Source organism: Rhea americana, unplaced genomic scaffold, assembly GCF_003343005.1.
Source record: "Rhea americana isolate MKP2758 unplaced genomic scaffold, rheAme1 scaffold_58, whole genome shotgun sequence".
NCBI lineage: Eukaryota > Metazoa > Chordata > Aves > Rheiformes > Rheidae > Rhea > Rhea americana.
Genome location: NW_028186734.1, coordinates 4,851,710 through 4,862,797, shown reverse-complemented (window position 1 = coordinate 4,862,797; position 11,088 = coordinate 4,851,710).

Here is an 11,088-nt window from a genome sequence, read left to right as displayed (position 1 = left end):
AAAACAAACAAAAAAAAGCTTTCCTAAATGTAGCATACTGTGAATTATGTATCAGTTTGGATGTTCTATCTGTAAATATTTTCAATTGCTAGAGCAACTTAAAAATATTCTCCTTTTCTAACTATGGCATTGTGAAATAGAAATTGCTTTATGGCATATGCCCATTATATTACTTCCTACAACAGACTACTTGGTACAAACTATGAGAGGTTTGAATATAAACAAATAATACTGTCTTCAAGTATTCCATTAAACAAAATCCTGTATTATTGTAAAGGATATCCACTGGTGTTTTCAACCTGTTTCTTGGAGACTTGTTGAATCCTAGGGGACTTGGAGTATATCAGGTACAAACTGATATCTGGAAATATCTGACTTCAGTGGCATTTAGGTGCAGAGTAAGCATGCTTCTACAAAAGCCTTCTATCCGTTAACTTGCTGAATGTTCTTGCCATCTGTATTGTTAGAGAAAATGAATCAAATTGAATAAAAACTGTTAGAGCATGTTCCTCGTAGAAAAATAAATATTTGGATACTGGAAGGGAAATCCATCTAAAAATACCAAGTGCAAATCTAAGAGGAGTCGATGAAGACTATAATTATGAAGGTTACAAAATCTTCAAACTCGAGCAGTCAGATTACCTGCAGGCTGGACATTTTAGCTAAMAGTTGCTGAAAGATGTTGCTTCTGTACACCATCCAAAGAGCCATGAAAGATTTTCTCCTCACCAAGAAGAAATTTACTGTCTTGCACAATAGTTGGRGAAACTATTTTACTTCAGTTATCCTACAGATTCCTGCAAATTGGACTCCAGTGATGGGACTGCTGATTTTAAGGACAAGCAATCTTTTGCTATGAACTTTTTGATTTGGAACAATTCCAAAAGAAGTATCTTCTGGTTAGTTTGGACACACTTCTTGCACAGAACCTTGCCCATTTGTGCTTTTCATAAGTGTGTAGGGGTTGTAATAAGCATCTCTGCGTTCTCAGTTTTGAACTCTTCATCAGTGCCCCTGCCCCCTGTCTCCAAAAAAAGACACCTGTAGAAGAATAAGCAAAAGCCTTGTGATGAAAATATATATGATGAAGCATAAGAAAGTACCATGAAAGTATAGAAAATAACTGCATAAAATGAAGAATTTGAGGTGGAGAGCTCTGTCCTATGGATTCTATATAATACCTTACAAGTTTATCTGATATAGCTTTGTGGGTAGTTCRGATAAGGAATCCAGCTTCAGCAGATGCTTTACAATCTCACTTTAAAGAAAGATTCTTGTAAGCTGTTTGGTATGTTCCACAGCACAAAATGCAGCCTTTGCTCACAGGAGTTGTTCTTACTCAACCAAGCAGTATTAGCTGATTTATCGGAGAGTATGCACATGATAAAAGAAGGCTTATGTGAGTAAGAACCTAATATTTTGTACAATAATGACACATTCTTGGATCTTGTTTCTTAAAAGGTAAAAACATGAATGAAACTTTGAAAACATTCAGAAAATTAACCTAACAARTAGCAAAAGAGACATCCTCCTATTACCTGGCTCATAAAATTACCTGTATTTTGCTTTAAATACAGCTAGATTAAAAAAAATGTTGGCATTGCAGATGATTTTTTGTCCTTTTTATTAAAGACACAAAACAAGCCCTTTTATTCATTGTATTTTCCAGAACTGGAGTGGAAGATGTTACTTTTTATATTTTGTTKCAAGATGTCCAGAGATATCTAAAAATGTGGGCCAATTTCAGGAAAAAATACTGTGAGGGGAAGCAGACTGGAGCAGGGATGTGGGGAAGTATATGTAGAGATGGTAGCAGCAAAGTGGCCTGTCACAGGCAGATGGAAAACCAAAATGAGTTCTGCTGTTCGGTCAGTAGCATGCAAGCTGCAGTGTGACCCTCTGCCACCATGAGTGTCATCTGACTTCTGCAGGGCTTCAGAATAGAGTAGGGTAGGTAGAATAAGGGTTGGCTCCCAGTAAAAAAATAGAGGAGTGATTTTTCTGGCATGTAAGTCTCCAAATGTATAAATGCCGTGACTCTTTTTAAATCCATTTTAAGCCAAATCCAAAATCAGCAGAACCTCACAGAAAAGTGCTTATTAACATTTTGAGCTTCAGCTTATCCTATCTAACATAGAACTTCAACCTTTAGAAATGCCAGCATCAATAATTTGTGGGATGCTACTTTATCTTCCCCTCATGTCATCATTTGGCTGCAATTACAGGCTCCAGAAGCAAAGATAAGAATTTATTAGCTGGCAGTTCTCAGGAATCAGCATTTGTAAGATGGTGCCCACAAGCAGAAAATACACTTCTTCAGCTACCTGCTTTTCCTCTTTCTTCCAGTGACTCCTTCCCTCCTTTTCCCTCAGCCATTATAAGTTTTGCTTTCCTTGTTTCTTTCTGTCCTCAAGGAATGGACTTTGGTACATGTCCTTTGATAGATGTCAAGCACTTTATTGAATACCTGTGCCTACACAATTGAARTTGTTTCTAAATGTGTAAATAAAATAATCTAAACAGATGACATTACATTAGTAGGCATTTACGCTCTGTATAGATTATTCTCTGTTTTCATTTTTTATTTTAAAACATGCACTTAAGAATATATTTAAAATTTTAAGTCAGGAATGTTTGCTTCAAAATAGCATGGCTAATGTAATTTTTCTGTTTCATTCTGCTATTGGTGTGTGCTATATAGCACCTCCTTGAAGAATAACATCTCCTACTGCCATTTCAAAATGTAATTAGGATTTAATTATATTGAACTCACAGATCAGAAACCAGCAATGAAAATGAAAGATCATCAAAAAGTAGTCTTAGCGACTAATATTAATTGTAAAATTTAGCTCCTGCATAATATGATGTGCCAAAGGAATTGCAAGGTAGCACTGTGTACTCCAGAATTTAGAAGACAGGGAAATTAGCACAAGGGAGGACTTGTGAGCTGGATTATGTGAGCTGCAYATAGTAGGTAAGAAAAGGTAGGAACAAAACCTCAGATTCCTGTGCAGGCACCACATTCGCTACGTTGCCTCCTTGGATGTTGYGTGAGTTCACTCTTTGTTGGAGAAAACGATGAATCAGTATGTCAGCAGTTGGTTAGAAAGTCTTTCAGATTAAACAGATGTGAATCTGTATTCTGCAATCATTATTAAAGATTAAATTGTTCTTCTTGCCCCCTATAAAAGTCTCCTATCTGGCATTTACGCTGAGGCCTGTCCTGTAGATTTTTTTTGTGAAGAGGCTTCCTGCAAAGGGCTGGAGCTGCCTTAACTCTTTCAGAGTTACCTAATCGGGGAAGCGCATTYGCAGCCTAGAGAGTAAATACACAACCAGAACACTTAGAGCTCAGACTGGACTCCCTGCTTCTTTCAAAGAAAAAAGAGATTTATCAYCTCCGGTCATAAATGCGTATGCACAGTTATTACTCATTTATTACTCATTTATTTATAATAAGTTATTACTTATTATCTGTAAATAGACTCTTACCAGGTTTACTAAAAGCAGATTGAAGTACACCTAAGCTAATACAAGATTATCTGCATGAAGTCTGGTTTAACAGTGAAATAGTACAATATACATTTATGTGTTTGCAAGCTCTATATGTTCACTGTTTTTCAACAGGAAAYATGCATTCTGTTAAGCTCATTTTGGTCTTGGCTTTTCTGATGACAATAATACAGAAACAATACTCAAGAAGAATAGCCGTGACGTGAGTTCATTTCCATACGTATTTATATTTCAAGAGCTCCACTGCTCATCAGGTTTGTATTCTCCAGATCACAGTTTTCATTATCAGTACCAGCATCAGTCACTAGTTAAGTGCTACACAAGGAATTAGAAAGTCTGCAAAGAAAAAGCACCTGAGTGCAGGACTACTGGACTTTCTCTCTTTCTGGACTTTCTCTCTTTGGGCTAACCAGATGGAAATAGGTAAGCAGTTAACTTAAGACTGAGTCATAAAGTCAACATATACAGAGGATAAGTGAAGAGAGAAAAAGGAAATGTTAGCTGAAGCAAATACGCAGTCATGATCTGGACACAGTGTACTAAACCAAAACTTCAGGAGGGCAAAATTCCAAAACWTGGGAGGGGAAGGATAAAATTTTTTAAATCATGGTGTACAATCTGTATAGACGCTAACATATAGGTGTTTAAGTTCAGCATGTAGATGGTGATATTGAAGAAGATGATATACTGGTACTTATACCGGAAGTTTGTCTTAGATGGCAGTTGTAGTCCTTCATAAGGTTCCTAGACAATCTCTGTGGCTAAAAACATCAATTTTCTGGGAACAAATGGAAAAGAGGAAACACAAAAGCTACTGTAAATTCATTCAAACTCAGATGAAGATTTGTGGAAATTATTRTGTAGTGTTTATTCAAGTACAATGCTAACTTCCCTTTGATTCCACAGTCACTAGCCCAGACATCAGTTAGACGGTCCACATGAAATAAGTTAATGATACTCACATGTTCCCAGCAAGCAGATGTACTTTCACCAGCTTATATCAGCAAAYGTGGTACAAAAAGATCTATCCTAACATGCCTCAGCAAAAGGGCCATGGAGTGAAAAGAAAGACTCAAGAGTCCTGTCTCCCTAAAATGTGAACATGTAAGGAAAACTACATCTATTATGAAATAAACTTTTCCCTTTTAAAGTTTAGTTTTGTAAATTCTGTGCTCTCTTTTTAAAAGATTTGTGAGAGRTACATAAATATTTGATAAAGTTTGCCTGAAAATTCTTCAGGATTTGTTTCTAAAATCATTTTTACTATTTTTATTACTGTCACTATTTTTTTCTAAGAGTACATCCCAAACTAAAGAGTAACTCAAAACACATTGTTTGTATGACAGGTTTAGTAGAAAGGGTCTGTATTTTTATAAACATTGTAGAAACAAGAAATAGCCCTTCTAGCAGGTTAGGCTACAGTTTAGCAATGGACAGATTATCGTAAATGCTAGGCCACATGAAAAATCTTGTGTTTTATTGACTAACTTACCAAATTTATTGCTGATGATTTAAATACATTTTCTTGAAAAATGAAAATTTAAATTAACAGTGCATTATCTTAAAACATTTTCTTTACAGGACATTCCTAATTTCTGTTTTCTTTTTTTTTTTTTGAAAGGGTAGAAATAGATTAATTATGATCTTATACATAATATACAATATACATTATGAAATTAGTATTTCACAGGTTTCATAAGCATAGTCATAATGCAAACTTCAAGACCTCTCGGTCTGGTAAAAGTAACAACTTTAGGTAATGTAGAAGATACAACAGATTTTGTAAGTCTAATAATATTTTTAAAAGATCCCACCATTTTAGCATTAACCAAGAGTATTACCTCCAGGCTTCTTAGATGGCTGTTTTCCTACCTTAAACTCAGACACATCCTAAATTATTCTCTTGCTTCTTCTCAAATGAAACCACTTCATAAAAGCACAGTATTTAAAAATACACTGATTTGCTGTGATTCTGAAATGCCAGGCTGACCCTTCAGTGCTTCCGTTGTCCCAGGTACACTGCTCTGCGCAAGCACTCATCCGAGGCTGAAKCTAGTCCAGACATTGACAGCTTCGGCACAGAGCCCCACTGCCTGTGTTAGAGGAGTAGCTGGCAGCACTGCTATTCTTTGCRTGGGCCAGCCACGGAAAAGGACCTCTTTTTGCAGCTTACAGACTTATATTCTAAGGTTACTAAAAATCTCTTATTGACTCTTAAATGGAAGCTGGTTGAGGACAGTGATGAAGGCAGAGCAATCACGGAGAAAACTGTCATGGGAAACTGCCTTCAAAAGGATCTCATGAAAACTGTTCAGAGAGTCCATCATGGTGTCGTGCACAGGTCTGTGCTACACCCTTACAGTCAGCTGGGCCTCAGATTATCAAGCAGAGTAGATCTCTGCTGGATCCCTTGAAGCAATGTAGAAAAAACACATTTTTTTCCCCCCCAAAAGGCAGTACTATTTAAGGAATAGGAACTGAGATCTGTTATAAACAGACTTGATTTCTGTTCTTAGTTCCATCTGTGAAATATTGGGAATTAAATGTACGTCCTAGTCTAGGTGCATAAGGAACCTGGCACTGCCTACCAATGTAGGCAGAATTAAGGATGGAAGTCAGTGGAAGAGCTGTAATGTGAATATGTGATTTTTTGCAGTACGCAGCTTTCTTTACGATATGTAGCTTAGTATTAGTTCCCAAAAAGAGACCCTAGCTAAGCAGCCTGASGGATGCTCAGAGGAGAGAGCATGTAGAAAGCACTGTGTGACTAGAGTTGGCTTTGGGACTGAATGAGCAGTAAACGTCCAAAATGTAATGTGGAATATGTGCAGAAGATCTGTTTCAGCAGTTTGTGTTTCAGCCAAATGTTGAAACTAATTCTGAGCCTTCTATAAGCTTGCTGTGTGATCTTGGAAATAAATTGCTTTAATTTCCATAGCTCCCTCTTGAATAACAGGGATAACAATATGACTTACTTAAAAAAAAACCAACTTTAACGTCTTTACATAAGAAGTGCAATATAAGTTCATAAAAAGTGCATTTGAAGATCATGGTGCCCCTGGTAATTATAAACTTAGCAGTCACTCAATATGTTAGATTAATTTTCTCTGTAGTTTACAGTATTCCATTTTCCATTTAAATTAATTGAAGTTCTTTGTACAGCAAAAACATAGACAAAACCAGGTAAGATTCCTTGAAGAATCACTGCATAAGTGCTTCTCAGCACCTCAAAGCAGTCTCATAGAAGAGGGTGCAAATGTACTGAAAACGAGTTACAGCATGAATTAACTTGAAACAGTCCTGTGAATTAATCCTAGGATTCRCATTGTATGATTTCTGAGTCAAGTATCCCAAGCATCAGGTCTTCCTGATGCAGTAATCTGCTCTGTATGTTACTGAGATCTCTGTCCATGAAGTGCTAGCAGGAATATCATTTTTGGCTTGAAATGAACAGAATCTTTTTCATTCATAAATAGATCTAGTTAGGTGACTACATACCAGTTCAGTAACACAGCCGTGAGGCATCGAGAATGTGTGTGTGCCTGTGCACTTTTACAATGACATGTTGATGGATATGTACTGGCACTTTTGTGATTTAAGACTGTCTGCACTCATAGCTGAATGCAGGCTGTAAAATATCCTCTAAATAATTCATCTAAATAATTTTGAACCTCCTCTCAAATCTTTCACTATTCCCATTTTGAAGAGTTTTTCCAAAAATACCTTAAAAGAAAGTTAGAATAACAGCAATGTATTGCACTTGAATTAATGTCACCTCATGTTGTCTTAGCATTTAGTAAGCAAAGGTTAGCCAATTTAACAATAATCCATTTGAGACATGCAGCTGTTTTTATCTCGGGTTGCGTAAATGTTTCACATGCATATCTATGCAGTGCTGTTCTTATTTAAAGAAAGGAGCYCAGATCTTTGACCATAAGTGCCTATGAAGGAACCATAGGCCATTAAAAATTGCAACCAAGAAGTAGTTGAGGCTTCCCTTGGGCAGAATACTTTCAGGTAATGTAATGTGCTAATTTTGGAATGATTCATGCTCCTGAGCAGAGGATGGGCATGGTCAGGCACTTCAGGGTGTATTGCTCGTGTTGTACAGGTACAGTATGCTGGGAAAGCGTCACGTTTGTTGTGCAKGTTTTGTACCATGCCTGCACACAGTGCATCATTAAAAGGTTGGATTCCCCGTGTTTGTGGAGAGAGCTGGTGGAGCACACATACAGTAAGTCTAGCTTGTGGACTGCACATGAGCTACMAAGTCAACCTATAAAGCACAGCGGGCAGGATTTCCAAACATTTTGTAGCCCGTTTGTAGTTATTGCAGGACACCTATAAGCCCTTGGCAAATACTGAGACATTCAAAGTTCTCACTGAGGGAGAAAACACGAACAGGAGAAGARGAAGGACCAGTGGCACAAGGCTTTGGCTGCTTTTAAGCCAGCAGAGCGGGCCAGAGCGGATGCTGGGCCAACATGCTGGGTCTTCTTTCCACACCAAAACCAGCACTGTAGTGTGGAGATACCTGAGCCAGTAGGAACAATCTGCTTTGTGCAGCACAGCCTTTTTTAATTAGCAAGTAGTGCAGACTAACAGGAATAGATCTGTAGAGCAAAACAGTTGGCTGAGGACCTGAAGTCCAGTYTGTACCCTTTCAAGTTTTGGAATTTTTTTTTGTTTTGTTTTTACTTCAGATTAGCTGTTATTCAATTCCAGGATGTGAAGGCCCATTTGCAGTCTCTCAAGTCTATTCTTGGAATATTTCTTCCAGCTTTGTTTCATTCACAAAGAAGCCAGTTTGCATGCTGCATGGTCACTCCTCAATACGAACAACACAGAAAGAAGAGACCGTCAGGAGATTCGCTTCAAAGGTGTACTCCTGATCCAGACTAGAACACTAGTGTAGACGTGCCCACAAAGGGTCCAGAGGTCAGGCAAAGAGAAAGAAGTTTTAGAGCTGCTGTCTTCTCGCGCGCTGAACRTGCTGCTGGTTAAAACTGATGTGCAAAAAAATTTAGCCAATGTTTCCAAAAGTAGCCTTTGACCTGGCTGTCTGCATTTTGGGTTACAAGATGAGGGAGCATGCAAAACTCAAAATAAGGAGCTATTTTTGAAGATACTGATGCAAAAGGCTTGCCCAAATCTACATGAGAAATCATAGGCAGAAACATACAACAATCCTGTAAAAGGCAATGATTCACCTTCTTAAAAGGTGAAAACCCGAGAGAACCRAGAGTGGCAAAGCGATTGATTTCTTTAGTAAAATAGAAATACAATCTCTTCTTCACAGTAGCCTTCACTTTTTMTCCAGCATATTCAATATGTTTTCATTTGCAACCTAATAGAACATTTCTATTGTTAACTGAGTAAATAGGCTTCAAAATTTGTAACTGAAATTGCTAGAGACTACTCCAATTAAATTTTTAGACTACTTTTTCTTTTTAACCACCGAATAAAGTAATTTATTTCTGAAAAGGTAAACAAACCCGTTTATATTTTTGAATAATTAAATAACTAAATATTCAGGACAGTTCTTGTTATGAAAAGGAAGACAAAGCAAATAGGGCTGAAATCCATACCATTATATTAAGATCTCTACATTCTCTTTCTTAAAACTTCATAAAAAAATAAGTTACAGTCAGGGAATAAATTCCCAGCAAATGGGAAGCAAACTATAGACATACTGCTGTAAAGGAAATACAAAAATACAAAAATTTAGAGCAGAAAAACACATTTGCCAACGTAACATGTCCTGGGTTGTATGGCCTTAGGATGGATGCAGTGGGTGATACAACCAGCAGTACTAAGCTCTGGAGTCTAGCAAATGTCATAGTCAAAGTCAGCTGTAGGTCCTYGAGATGGGGCAACATCCCAAGGCCGAGCTCACTGAAGTCAAACTGCAAACACTAACCGCCTTCCTCTGCTGAAAGACAGATAGCTGTTTACTTAAGCAACAACACATTTATATTGCTCTTTTTCAGTATTTCTAAACAATTCATAGATGATAGCCCGTTGATAGCTACTTTAAAAAACAAATAGAAATGTATATATATATATGCATAAAAACTCATGTTTGGATCAATATTGCAAAGTGAATGTTTTGGCTAACCCAAAAGTTTGGCCACTTCGTTTCATTCTTTCTAGATAGACAGGCCTGAACTCTTCTGGCTTAGGTGAGGCTTGTCTATGAGTTACGCAAAGAGTTTTCTGTAATTACATCTGGGCTAATAATAATTCTTGGGTTAGATTGTTAGATTGTTAGATTTTAATTATATTAACAATAAATTCTTGGCTTTATAAATATGTTTCCTTTTTGCCCATATAGATGGAGGTGCGCACCAAAAAAGATGGCTCCAAAATGCTTTCTGGAATAACTTTTCAACCATCTCCAAAACAACACATAGCTAATGTACATGCTGAGCACTTTTTCTCATGCATTATTGCACCCAAATACAAAAACAGCCACCTGAAAGCAAAGTCACAGCACAGCACATGCAACTGAAAATAGGTGGCAGTTCCAGATTTTTTTGCAAATTAAGAAAGGCACTTTCAAACTTTGTCCCTTTATATATAAAATAAGTGCAGCCCRAAAGAAAAACTGAATTATATTATTCTCCCTCTTTGCAGCTCATCCAGAGAATTCTTTGTCTTTTCTTTGTCAGAGAACTAACATTTTTGGCTGTTGACTGTTATATGGTTGGCATATTATTCAACATAGATTAAATACAGGGATTTTCCAGGGGTGAGGCAGGGAGTGCGTACAGATTACAAATATTTTCCTCTATCAGTGGGCAAGCATAGCTGTGCAGCTGGAGCAGAGCAAGGATGAGTCTTAGCTATGCAATCTACTGAATTTATCCAGTACTTTTACATTTTGGAAATGATCAGAACCATCACCTGTATTTATATGAGCTTGCAGTAATCAAGGTTAGGGTCACACCAGGCCATGCACTCTAAGATGAGCTTATGCTATGAGCAGTTCTCATYCGCTTGAAGACCATTTGCTTTACTGTATGCACAGATGAATTTTGCCTCAGGAAAAAAATCTGCAGAAAATCTCCACTTGCATCTGCAGCTTTGCAGAATAAACTACTTGGATCTCAGTGCAAATAGATTTGTTCTCTCCATGCATGCACATAATTTTCTTATGAATGAGGTTTCTGCGTGCACATCAAAAGGCACCCCCCCCCCGGCCAAGGACTCCGTTTAAGCCAACAACAGCAAAGAAATTCAGGAATCTCCCACGGGAGCAGGTCTCGTTTTGCCTGCTTGACACCACGCCGACTTTCAGTGAAATCTGCCGCAGCCAGGCAAAACGGGGCATGCCTGGGACAGTGTTTCAGCACCGGCCTGACAGCCRTTCGTTTTTATAGGTTTAAAATTAAGCCTTTAAGGACTGGCTCTCTCCCTCCGTGTGAGGTAGCGCCGGCGGCAGCGGGGCGCACACAGGCCAGGTATTTAAAATACATATATATATGTATATATATATAATAATTAAAAAAAAAACAGGAATATTTGGAGCAATGCTTTAAACTCGCGGGCACGAACGCCTGCTGGGGGGGGAGG